The sequence below is a fragment of the Ambystoma mexicanum genome, chromosome 11, assembly GCF_040938575.1.
Source record: "Ambystoma mexicanum isolate Mex_15411 chromosome 11, UKY_AmexF1_1, whole genome shotgun sequence".
NCBI lineage: Eukaryota > Metazoa > Chordata > Amphibia > Caudata > Ambystomatidae > Ambystoma > Ambystoma mexicanum.
Genome location: NC_090934.1, coordinates 189,896,665 through 189,910,386, shown reverse-complemented (window position 1 = coordinate 189,910,386; position 13,722 = coordinate 189,896,665). Strand labels below are relative to the sequence as shown.

General features: G+C 51.5%; 1 protein-coding gene across 1 annotated transcript in view; it reads left to right on the top strand.

The window, feature by feature from the left end:
- LOC138503210 (uromodulin-like) overlaps positions 1 to 13,722 on the top strand; it is a 381,643-nt gene that overhangs the window by 47,943 nt on the left and 319,978 nt on the right. The gene's annotated exons all lie outside the window — the stretch shown is intronic.

Below are 13,722 nucleotides of genomic sequence, written 5' to 3'. Positions count from 1 at the left end.
TCGACAGTATGGTCTGCAGTACCAAAGTGTTTTCACCCACCACCACACCACGTCCCCCACTGGTGCCTGGTCGTAGCTGAAAATCCTCCTGGGTCTGCTCCATCTCCTGAACCTCACCAGCATCAAGTGCGTCGTCACCTGCAAAAACATGAAATACAACAAATGGAAACAGGCATGAGCACCATAGCATACACATAGGCCTGACAAGACAGTGATCCTGTACATGGTTTACACATGTCCCACACGACTATAAGCCTGCCATGCATGCACTGTCAATGAGTTGGAAGGGGAGTCAAAAAGGCACACACTGAGGAGACCAAGATGGAAAAGCAACACATTCGCAGCATGTTGAGTAGCACCGGCATCACACATCAGGATGTGAGTGGCATGTCCAATACACATACATGAAACATGCCAGCACACAGATGTCATGTAGCATAGCCATGGTAAATTACACAACTACAGCGATATGTCAGTGAATGAGTACTGTCACACATCCATGTCACATGGAGATGATGAGAAGATTAATGCAGAATAGTGTTGCAAAATATGCATGTGTCACACACTGCAACACATCCAGTGTCCAATAATACAGTGATTGTAGGCCGATGTACACATCAATGGTTGGTCACTTTTACATGACAGGAAACATCTGTCATGTTCCACATGCAAACAGGCCCTAAAAATAAATTTCAGCAGGCCAATACTCTATCGCCCTGAATGGTCGAATCTTTCACATAACCCTGTAAAAATAGTGGCCCAATATGGGCTGTAAACAATGACCGAAGCATGTCACATATGTGGCATTAGGGCTGAAAAATGTGTAGCAAAAATGGGAGAGTGGAAACAATCAGCCTGAATGAACACTTAAAAAATCGGAACAATGTTGTTGCAAGATGACAGTTCAAGGTCAACTGCAGTAATGTGGGGCTAATTGGCTACTGTGGGCAGAAGGGATACTGTCATACCCAAATCCAAGGCAGGTTAATGTATTGGAGGAAGCAGATGGGTGACCCATAACACTCAGGAGTACACACCCTCACCTGGCACTCAATCAGAACCCGTCACCCAAACAACATACACATGGATTACACACACATGCATGGGCACTCACCGGGCAATGCGTCGTATTCAGGTAGGTCTCCCACACCTTGGATCTGTTCCTCTTTGACGAAGGTCCCAGCAACAGACTCATGTTCAGTGACTTTGTTGTCCTCTGGTGGAGACCCACCGCCAGTCACCAGAGTAGTGGCATGATTTGAGGCCAGCTTGTTCTTTGCTCTGCGTTTCAGGTCATTCCACTGCTTGTAGCAATCATCAGCTGTGCGCCTCACAAATCCAAGGGCACTTATGCGGTCTGCGATGATCTGCCAGTGTGCCCTACGTTGACCAGGTGTGATCTTGCACCCTGCAGTCACCACCATTTCGCCGCTATGTGCTGACACATAGGCCACAAGTGCATCAAGTTCGGCGTCATTAAAGCTAGGCTTCCTTGAAGTGCCGGAGTGTGTAGCCGTGTCTGGGGTCTCAGCCTGTAGTGCCAGAGCACCCTTCTTCCTCTTTTTCAAAGGTGGAGCGGAGCCTGAGTGGCTTACGCCGCTCTGGTCAGTAGGGGCAGAAGCGCCGGTGGACTGGGTACTAGGAGTGTACGAATGCACAATGACCATAGGTCTTGGTGCAGGCATTGGCTGAAGTGTGATGTTGGCAGGGGCAACGTCGGTTTGATGGACCTGGACCGACACTGTCCCGGCTGGGAGACTCAGAGCTGGGGTGGATAGAGCTGCAGCTGCCCCTGCAGCCTCCCCACCCTGCCTACTTGGGGCAGCAGATGACATCGCTGCCCCAGATCCATGTGGCCTGGTGACACAAACTTGCACTGCCACACGTGGCTTAGACTTGCTGACCTGGAAGTCAGCCTGGGAGTCATCCTGTGCAGGGTCAGGTGCCACAATGGGCTGGTCCAACAAGGACTGAGCTGGGATGGTGTCAGCCACGTTTCCCTCAACCATGGGGGGGGCATGGGTGTCCCTGATTGGTCCTCCACACATGGGGGTCTAGGGGCACCCTGCAAATCCTGGCCACGTCCTTAACTGCGCCCACCACGCCCACCTTTTGGAAGTCGGCCACCTTTGCCTCCCTTACCGCTTGGTCGCCTCCCAACCATGGCACTGATGTTGTTGTGCATATGGGAGTTGCAGTAAACAATTGTCCTGGGCAATTGGGGGTAAAAGGGGTAGGGTACTAGATGGAATTCGTACCCTAGTGCTCTAGCAAGGCTGTCTGTGACCCATGGGGGAAGATGACGGGTCACGCAACACACAGGCACCCCGAAAACAAAAAATAACGTGCATGCAACCCCTCGTAGACCACGTGCGTGGAAAAATGAACCCGCACTACGCTGTGGCACCCAGAAACACAAAAATAAGCGTACGCGTGTTACACGCAGCCTAAAATGACCTCTGAAGGGGTACGCGACACACGGGGCAAGCACAGTGGGTAAATACGTGCGCGACTCACCGTCTGCCTGGAAAATGAACGTGAAAAAGACGCGCGTGTGCGTGTTGGCAACACCCCCGCCAAAAGAAGAATTGTACGCTGTCTGAGGAGACAGGACAAAAGAAAAAGTGAACGCTGTTTGATCAAACAGGCCCAACAAAAAAAATGAACACTGTCAGAGGTAACAGGGAGTACGAACTTGAAACGCTGTGAAGTAATCGCGTGTGAACTGACAAGAAGTACAGAATTCACCCACTCGCTCTCCACGAAAAGCACGTACAAGGAAATGGGGTCCTACATGTACCTTTTAAACCGGCCCACACGTACAAGGTCACTTACGCGTGTACGCGCTAAGGACCTTTCCTCCAATTACACGAGCTGACTCTCGGACGTGCAGTGCTTGGACGTGTACACATGCACCCATGCTGAGGGAAACGCCCGCGCGTCACATCACAGACGCGTAGGCCCTTTCCTCGGATTACACGCATTCACACGCGGACGTGCAGTTTTTTCACATGCCATGAACCACTATGCCCACGAGGGAAACGCCCGCGCGCATCACGTCACAGACGCGCTTACACGCTACGGGCCTTTGGTCCAATGAAACCGCGTACGTGTGCTGACGGGGCCTTTCCTCGAATTACACGCTGAAATGCAACCTTTTCACGTGCCAAATCACTCCGTTATCAAGCTGGCTACGCGAAAACACACGGAAGACCACGCTCCTGCCCAGAAGGCCGAATTACTGCCCCTGAGCACGCTCCCACCTGCCATCTGCTACTGCCTGCCTGCCTGCCTGCTGCCCACATGCCCTGCTATTTGGTGCCTGCACATCAGCCAGGGTTCCAGTTGCTGTGTCCACCCCTGCTGGAACAGATGACTCCCGACTGGGATATCATCGCTCCACAGTCCAGCCCCAGGACCCAGTTGCCCACCCACGCCTGCCTCGGGAGTCGCCATGTCGGGGCAAACACCATCTGAGACCACTGGCGACCCCCAGCCAGAGAGGCAGAGGGCCACCAGCTTCAGTGTGAAGGAAGTTGGTGTCCTGGTGGAGCATGTCCTGGGGCATTATGATGCCCTCTTCGGAACATCACGCGCCAACAACGAAGGACGGGAGAGGATCTGGGACGACGTAGTGGTTGCCATCAACGCGGAGGGCAACCCGCGACATCAAGCACGTCAAGAAGCGCTGGGAGGACTTCAGGTCCAGGACCCTCCACAAGGCCCGGCGCCTCGCGGAGGGGGGCCGGGTCAGCATGAGTGACATCCAGACATCCAGATGAGGGTCCTGGAACACGTATGCCCAGCGCTCCACGCCCAGATCCTTCGGAGGAAGACCCGTCTGGAGTTGAGCGGTAAGTGGCCAAGCATTGGTGTGTGAGACAGGGCATGTTGCAGTGTGCTGGTAGTCTGATACTTGCCTGTATGTGTGAATTGGGCCATGTATGGATGTGTGTGTGCAGGGACATCATGGTCATGCATGTGAGACCAGTAATGTGCAAACCACATGGTTGGTGCATGATTTCCAATGCAACATGGGGAGCTGTATGGCAAATGCACACATGAAAGCATGCCAGTGTCTGTTATTGCACATGGTGGGGGTGTGAGGGATGGGTGCTGCTGTCATGTACATGTATGGTGCACATGTGTGTGTGTCTGAGAAGTGTGTCTGTGACTTCGATACGCCATGGATTCATGACACATGTCCGTGATGATGTGTACATTCACTCATGCAGTGCGGTCACCGTTGTATGCACTGTGTCTATCCACTGTGTCTGTGGTGTACAAGGCATGATGCATGACCCTCCGGTGATCTGTGTGCATGGGATCAGTGTGAGCCATGATGCATGTGAGTTTGAAGGCAACATTTTGATTAATAGAGGCCCTTGTACATGGATGCTGATGTTGATTGCAGGCGCCGTGCCTGTTTATGCATGTGTGTTGCGTGCATTCACCCATGTGTGGCGGAGGGACAGGATGGAAGTGACGTTAGACACTGCCACTCATGTGTTATTGCTTCCTGTCTAGGGGAATATTGTACTGTACCTTGATGCTTGTGTTCTATGTCTCCCTCTACGCAGCGTCAAGTGAAGAAGAGGGCGGAGACGACGGCTGTGGAGCCAAGCGGCAGGGATGCCTCCACTGGGCAGCGACCCAAGGCCCAGCCACCCTCCCAGGACTTGCCATCATCCGGGAGCGAGGGGGCTGGTGCTGCGTCTGCCACTACAGCTGTGGCGGAAGGGCTGGGTGAGCCCCCACAGGGGCTTGCAATGGCGGAAGACAGTACGGAGACTTCCAAGCTGGTGGTCTTCACAGAGGAGGAGGAGGAGCCCACTACTGAGCCGCACATGGGGCCTGGTGGGGTAGTACCACTGGTGCAAGTGGTGCAGTCCAGGGCCAGGGTCAGGAGGCAGCACAGGTCACCGCGGAGGGGCCTGTGCATGTCCCTGTCCTTGACCCTGTGACTGCACCACCATCACCAGCAGGGATGCCCCTTCCCAGGCCCGTCCGCAGGTAGGGGAGAGTGCCATGTCATCTGCCTCTCCACTACCTGCGGACGAGGGGTCCCATGAACGTATAGGCTCAATCCGGATTGGTGTTGCGTTGCGCACACGTGACATTCGTGATGACGTGCATTCTTCCTGGGCAGAGAACGCACGCCATCACGAACAGCAGCGTCGCAACGTGGCACTGTTGGGAGGGGCCCTGGTTGGTGGGTTCCTACATGTGTCGCGCACTCTGACGGGCCTCTCCTCCTCTGTGGAGACCATGCGCCAGTCGTTCTCCTTGCCGTCTTCAGGCCCAGATTCCACCAGGGCCCCCTGTGGACCTGGCCTGACCAAGACAGCCAGCTTGGTGGAGATCCCATCCCTGCCACAGTCGGGAGTCGGCGGTCCAGCAGGGGTGGACACCACATCTGGAAACCAGCTGATGGAGGATGTGCAGGCATCATCGGACAGGGCACATGGACAGCAGCAGCAGGAGCAGGCTCTAGATGGGAGCAATGATGGCTCGGGGCCATCGACATCAGGGGGGCAGGCATCGGCCAGAGGGCAGGAGAACCCTGGAATGGATGTGTCTTCCGTGTGACTGCGGTTGGGCCAGCGTATAGGAGCGGCGGCGGGCGGAAGAGGAGCAGCTCACCCTGGTCAGGGCGGAGTTCTCCATGCGTCGGGCGTTGAGGCGGGCAGAGTGCCCCGAGGCGACTCGCAGGGAGTTTCGAACAGGCCATGAGTGCCTCCCTGCGAGACCTCGGGGCCAGGACAGAGGCCTGCCTCCAGCAAAAAGACATGGAGTACAATGATGCCCTGGCCGAAAACATCACTGAGTGAGCCGCAGGACTTGCCCGTCGCCATTGTAAATAGGGTATAGTGTTAGGTTTCCTTTTTTTTCTTTATTTTGGGGCTTTTGGACTATGCACCACACTTTTGTAAATAGTTTTTTTGTTAGGTAAGTTATTAGATAGGTTTCATTTGTTTCGTTGGGCTCATGGACCCTTGAAAATTTGATTGTACACAGTTGAACGTTGGATTGATTTTAACTTTTTATTTGATTTTGAACATGGATTAATGGATTTTTCATTTGGACAATGGATTGTACATATTTGAACAATGGATTATTTTGAACTTTTTCTTTTGATTTCACCATGGATCAATGGATTTTTTTATACGTTTCCTTTAGATTTGCGTTGGTGGAGTGAGAGTTTGGACTATTTTTCTTTTGGATTTCTTTGTTTTGGATTTACTCTTCTTTTGCAAATGCTTTTCATTTCATGTTTGCTATTTTTTTATGTTTTCATTTTATTACTTTATTTTTGTACATAATACATTTTCATATTTTAGTTCCATGTGTGGGATTTGCTCATTGGGTTAATGCATGTGAAAATGTGGGTTTACACAATCAATGCCAACGAGTGTGTGTGTGTGTGACGGACATGTGTTGATGTACATAGTTGACTTTTGGTTTGTGTCTTGAGATGGGCATGTCAGTGTGGTTTGGATTGGGAAATCCATCTCAGAAATGGGTGGCGTGCTGTGGTATTTTGGTGTAGAAGTGGGCCATGATTCTGCATCTTTATTTCATGTAGGGGGGGACATGAGTGGGGGCCTGCTGGCAGGTGCCCCTCACTGCTGGAGGGTGGGGGTGCAGTGGGACATGGTGGGACATGAGTGGAGGCCTGCTGGTAGGTGCCCCTCAATGATGGGGGGTGCGGGTGCAGGGGGACATGTGTGGGACATGAGTGGGGGCCTGCCAGCAGGCCCCCCTCACAGCTGGGGGTTGGGGCTGCAGGGGGACATGAGTGGGGGCCTGCTGGCAGGTTCCCCTCACAGCTGGGGGTTAGGGGTGCAGGGGGACATGTGTGGGACATGAGTGGGGGCCTGCTGGCAGGAGTCCCTCACTGCTGGGGGTGCAGGGGGACATGAGTGGGGGCCTGCTGCAGGTGCCCCTCACTGCTGGGGGGTGGGGGTGCAGGGGGACATGAGTGGGGGCCTGCAGGCAGGTGCCCCTCACTGATGGGGGTTGGGTTGCAGGGGGACATGAGTGGGGGCCTGCTGGCAGGTGCCCCTCACTGCTGGGGGGTGGGGTGCAGGGGAACATTAGTGGGGGCCTGCTGGCAGGTGCCCCTCACTGCTGGGGGTGGGGGTGCAGGGAGACATGAGTGGGGGCCTGCTGGCAGGTGCCCCTCACTGCTGCGGGTGGCGGGGCAGGGGGACATGAGTGGGGGCCTGCTGGCAGGTGCCCCTCATTGCTGGGGGGTGGGGGTGCAGGGGGACATGAGTGGGGGCCTGCTGGCAGTGCCCCTCACTGATGGGGGTGGGGGTGCAGGGAGACATGAGTGGGGGCCTGCTGGCAGGTGCCCCTCACTGCTGCGGGTGGCGGGGCAGGGGGACATGAGTGGGGGCCTGCTGGCAGGTGCCCCTCATTGCTGGGGGGTGGGGGTGCAGGGGGACATGAGTGGGGGCCTGCTGGCAGTGCCCCTCATTGCTGGGGGGTGGGGGTGCAGGGGGAAATGAGTGGGGGCCTGCTGGCAGTGCCCCTCACTGATGGGGGGTGAGGGTGCAGGGGGACATGTGTGGGACATGAGTGGGTGCCTGCTGGCAGGTGCCCCTCACTGATGGGGGGTGAGGGTGCAGGGGGACATGTGTGGGGCATGAGTGGGGGCCTGCTGGCAGGTGCCCCTCACTTCTAGGGGGTGGGGGTGCAGGGGGACACGAGTTTGTGATCACTAGTGCAACGTGACATGTGGCCTGGCTGGGGGGCATGGCCATGGTGGACGGGCTGCCTGCGGGACATGACCAGTGGTGTGGGCTGCCTGCAGGGGCCGTGGAGGGGGTAGAGGGGAGACCTGGGAGGACCCACACTGCCAATTCACGTGTAGGACTCCCCGCGCACCACACTGGATACACGTAACCCGCTCTGACAGCAAATTTGCGTGTGAAACCTCCCGCGAACCCCAGTAATACAAGTACCCGCTCGCACAGGGCCAATCGCGTGTGAAAGTTCCTGCGCACCCCAGTAATACACGTACCCCGCTCGCACAGGGCCAATTGCGTGTGAAAGTTCCCGCGAACCCCAGTAATACACGTACCCCGCTTGCACAGGGCCAATCGCGTGTGATACTCCCCACGAACCCCAATAATACACATACCCCGCTCGCACAGGGCCAATCGCATGTGATACTTCCCGCGAACCCCAGTAATACACGTACCCCACTCGCACAGGGCCAATCGTGTGTGAAAGATCCTGCGAACTCCAGTAATACACGTACCCCGCTCGCACAGGGCCAATCGCGTGTGAAAGTTCCCGCGAACCCCAGTAATACACGTACCCCGCTCGCACAGGGCCAATCGCGTGTGAAAGTTCACTCGCACCCCAGTAATACACGTACCCCGCTCGCACAGGGCCAATCGCGTGTGAAACCTTCCGCGAACCCCAGTAATACACGTACCCCGCTCGCACAGGGCCAATCGCGTGTGAAAGTTCCCGCGAACCCCAGTAATACACGTACCCCGCTCGCACAGGGCCAATCGCGTGTGAAAGTTCACTCGCACCCCAGTAATACATGTACACCGCTCGCACAGGGCCAATCGCGTGTGAAACCTTCCGCGAACCCCAGTAATACAAGTACCCGATCGCACCGGGCCAATCGCGTGTGAAAGTTCCCGCGCACCCCAGTAATACACATACCCCGCTCGCACAGGGCCAATCGCGTGGGAAACTCCCCGCGCCGGGGTGTACATGTATTCTGAGGGGTGCGCAGGGAGTTTTACAGGCGTTTTCGTGGTTGGGGGCCTGTGCGCCATGTACGGGATTTGTGCGCTGTGCATGGCGCACGGGGAGGGGTTGGGGGCGTAACCGGCGCTGCTGCAGGGTCGCTGCGCCACCCTGCGCCACGGCTGGTTTTGGATGCTAAAATCCATGAATACGCTGTGCGCGGAAATGGATTTTAGCGCACAGGGCTGGCGCAGAAAGTCGCACGCGCACACTGTGCGCCAGCTGCGTGCACCACTTGTGCGCTGAATTCTATGAATTACCCCATAAATGCCTTCCCCCCTACCTTTGGGCTGGACAGACCCCGCAGCCATACCAATTCTCCACCATACACCTGGCCCCCACCGGGACCAAACCAAACCAACCAGCACTCCACCGCTCCCATAAGATCTTCCCCATGTGTGTGCTGGAAGTAACCCTCATTGCCTTAGACTCCACTTCTGACCCCTCAGTGAATGTCAACGCCCAGATGAACACACTCAACCACACTCCGAGACTAACAACACTCAGTCACCAGTGAAAATTAGACTCAATAAACATAATCCCTAGACACCTTGCTACACACAGGAACTCATTGACAGCAAGCGCACCATTCACAGTCACAAAAGGTTCTGGAGAAAAATCCACAGACAAGACGAGGTCATTACCTTGTGAAATCTCCATTCAGAATGTAGGATACTCATCAGCACAGCCAAAGCCAACCACTACACAACAACATTCATAGAATCACCCAACAAGGGCAAAGCACACTTCCAAACCATGGGGCACGGCATTTATTTATTTTTATTTTACAAAGCTTACATAGCGCTTTTATCCAAGGTGCTGAACAAAATAATAAATGGTACAAAAATACAAACAAACAAGAGTAGAAACTAAGTAACAACTTAACTCACAAGGCAAAGCATAAGATCAGAAATGATTAAGAAGATACAGACTGTAGTAGATGAGATTTGAGGCGCTTCTACAATTGATTGGGAGAGGGGCAAGAGCAGAGCTCAAGGGGTAGGCCATTTGACAGACAGCGGGCAAGAAGCTGGAAAGAACGGAAATTAGAAGATGCACAGGGAGAGCGAGGGACAGAAAGAAGAAATGTAGAAAAAGATCAAAGCTCTAACACGGGATGATTAAGAGAGATCAGGGAACAGAGATAGGGAGGAGCTGGAGCATGAATGCTCTTAAAAACTAAACAAAGGAAGTGAAACTAGACAACGAAGACGGTCAATCAAGGACAGAGTGAGTCGAGAAGACAAGAAAGGTTAAACAAGATTCGAACAGCAGAACAGAGAATAGAAGGCAAAGTGAGAATAGCGTCGTTAGGAAGACCAATATATAGCGAGCAACAATAGTTAAGACGAGAAAGAACAACAGTTTTAAGAAGTAGTTTGGTCGAAGAAGAAGTTAGGAGATGGTGGATCTTCTTAATATTAAATAGATGCAACTGATAGGTAATAGATTTCATGGTGCTAACACGAAATAATGACCTCTGGCCTAATTTGCCCTAAGGGAATTAGAACTCGCTTTGCTAACTATCTATATTTGTGCTATCTGGCTTTCCAGTGCTTACAAGGCCTATGCAACTAAGCTTCACTGTGCTCATTGGGAATTATGTCACTTTGCCTCACTATGCTTAATGGAATTAGGCCTCACCCTTGCAACTCAGAATAATGGTATCTGGGTGAACAAAACCTAATGAATTTAGGTCTCACAGTGCTAACTGGTTTAGTACTCTGTTGCCACAAATTCCCCTGATTGGAGAAACAGAGGGCCCTACCTGATCGAAAATGTATTTGCTTCAGATTTCATTGACGTCTTTCGACCTATTCCAACTCCTCTCAGCCTGAGCACCCTCTGCCAACTTTCACTCCCACCAGCTCATCTGCCTCACCTGACTCCTGTGTCATCCTGGATCTCATCACGCACCTGTCAGCCTCACCCATCACCTTTCTATGTCTCATCCCTATGTTGCCTCCCTGCCGCGCTCTTTTTTGCGCACCTATCACAATTAGTAACCCAGGCTTCTGAAGACTCCTGCACTGTCCCAGGGACACTAAAGGAGTTACTGCTAAAATAATGAGATTAGGCCTCTATATGCTAACTGGGGATAACGGCATCTGGCCTCTCTCTCTGGGCCTCAAGGAAGCAGTCCTCACTGTGATGACTGGGAATAATCATATGAGGACTGACTTTACGCACTGGGCTCAATGGGATTAGGCCCCACTGTACTAAATGGAACAAAATGTATGCTGGCCTCAATATCTGCATATTAGGATCAATGTAATACATCTGTGCTGTGTTAGCTGGTCTGGTCTCACTGTTCTTTCTGGACCCAATGGAATTAGGTCTCAAGCGTTTACAGGTCCTAATGGAAACAGGACTCACTGAGCTAAATGGGAATAATGCCATCTCACCACATTGGACACTAGTATAATCTAAATATGCTGACGCAATTAAGCATAGTGGATGTGGCGTTGCAGTTGGTGCAGTGGAATCAGGTTCTACTGTGCTTACTGAGCATAATGGACTCTGGCCCTTGGGCAGCTTGAGATTTATGTTATAGTTCTATGTGGTGCTTGTAAATCACATGGTAAAATAAAAGGCACATGACACAAACACGAAGCATCATTGTCATGATATTCTGTGCATTGACCATGCCTCAGAATATTGCAACGCATGTCTCCCCTCCGATATCTCTTTATCAAATCTATTGAAGATGGAGCTCTCTTTGCTGCAATCGTTATGGCTGGGTTGAAGAAGATATTTAGGTACTGATTACCAAACATTACTTTTATATCTGCAAATTCAGCATTTCTAAAAGAAGAATAAATGGGGGGTATGGATCTAGCTACAGCTCTTGATTTGGTCGCCCGCCAAAGGTTCTGGTTCATCGGAATACAAAGGACGATGCTAAGAGTTATTGTCATAATACATGAAAATAATAGTGCTGTGGTTCCGTATAGTAAAGTCAGGTTTGTGACAGCACCTATCCTGTGATAAGGGGAGTCAGACAAGGCTGTGTCCTGGCTCCCCTTCTATTCAACTTATTTACAAACTTTCTTTATTTGTGCTTATGTCAGACTCAGTCTGTTGCCCCCATATAGCTGGTCTCAAGATACCAATTCTGTCAAATGCAGACAATAGTGTATTGTTACATAGACCACCTATATCCCTGCACATACTAATAATGCTTCTGGAAAATATATAGCACAGCCATGCTCACATTGCTGGGGCCAAAGGCTGTGGCCACCTAGTGGGTCCAAAAGAAACTTATTGGGGGAACATGTACAGTGGAAACGTACCGAAGGCCATGACTACTGACACATACAAAAAATATGGTATAACAAAACCTTTGAAATTCACTGAAAAAAACCTTAGTTAAGGTGCAGCTAAGTTGAGCAGAATTAACACAACAAAACCCTTGAAATTCAGCAGATGTTGAAAGTCATGACCAGCTTAACCCACTGTGTTGCCGTTACCAAGCCCATGAGCACATACATATTATAAGAGCACATACATATTATAAGAGAAGGGATTCACAATGACATACAAAATGTCATTAGGGGGACATCAAAGCGAACGCGTAGAGTAACACTGTTCATGACTTCCACATCTGCTAAATTTCAAGGGTTTTGTTGCGTTAAATCTGCACTAGTTATGAATATATATATATTTATCTCTCCACCCCATAATATAAAATTATAAGTGACGATTTTGTGTATCGTTTTTATGTAACAAATTTTGTAACGCTTGAAATAGGGGTCATCGTATGTCCTACAGACATTGTTCTGGTGTCGTTCCGTTCCACATTTAGCCCACTTTAATTGTATGCTGTCCAAACCCGCAATTCCTAAGGCGTTTGAAGTTTAATCACTGATGCAGTTGTACATAAGTGACTATTTCGTGTGACGTCTTTTTGTTTTTTTGTAATGCTTTAAATTGGGGTCATTGTATATCTTTGTCATGCCACGATACAATAAGGCAGAAAAACCACAAACCTGGTCCGATGGCAGTGTCTTGATGAATGGGAAAAAATCCCCCTGAGAGCCTTACTGCTCCCCGCCTGGATGTGACCAGGATGGAGAGGGGCAACACTCCCAGGGAAACCCTCTGGGGTAGAAAACCCTATTCTGGAATGGGGTGCGTTGCTTACTGCAGCTCTTCAATCATCGGACCTCAGACCGGGTAACTGGACCTGCAGCTTATCGAAGATTCCTGCAGGATTGCCTGACAGAGGAAAATAGATTGGTAAGTAAGCAGGTAAATGAGTAAGAGATTTAGAAGAATAGAACCACGGACAACCCCTCACCCCTATCTGGGAGCACAGTGTGTCCTGAAGCAAAGTCTTGGATGTCGTGGTACCTTCTGAGCAAGAGAAAGAAAAGACAGGATATGAGTCGTAAGTTTCCAGCCGTGCCGAAATGGAATAGGGCTGGTATGAGTCCCTGAAGACATACGTTGATAAGAAAGCATCTTACGGAAATAATCTGCTGAACTGAATACCGTGACCGTGAGAGAGACGTATCCAGGAGAGTCTGGGCTCGGGATCAATGATAACTGCGGTCAGAGAATGAAATGATTATCTTGCAAATGCCAGGCTAAGGGGAAGGAAAGGAGACCAGATTCTTACCTGTCGATCATGTAAGACGCGACTAATGAACAGAGGAGTTGGATCTTAACGTCTGTGTTCTGCGGAAACGGATTCCTTTTGGGTAAGAGCAGGGTCGGCGCTACGGAATGCAGCACGGGTGTATTCTAAAGCAGATTAGACCTAATAGAACAAAAGGCATTAGAAACAAGAAGTAGGAAGAGAATCAACAGAATTCCTAATACACAAACTTACGGAGCGTCTTGCTGTGGAGTAGCGACGCACGGAGAAGCAGAATCCGAGAGGCTAAATGCTGTCACGTGATCACATGAATGCGGAAGCCCTGCATTGGCAGGACCTGACAATTC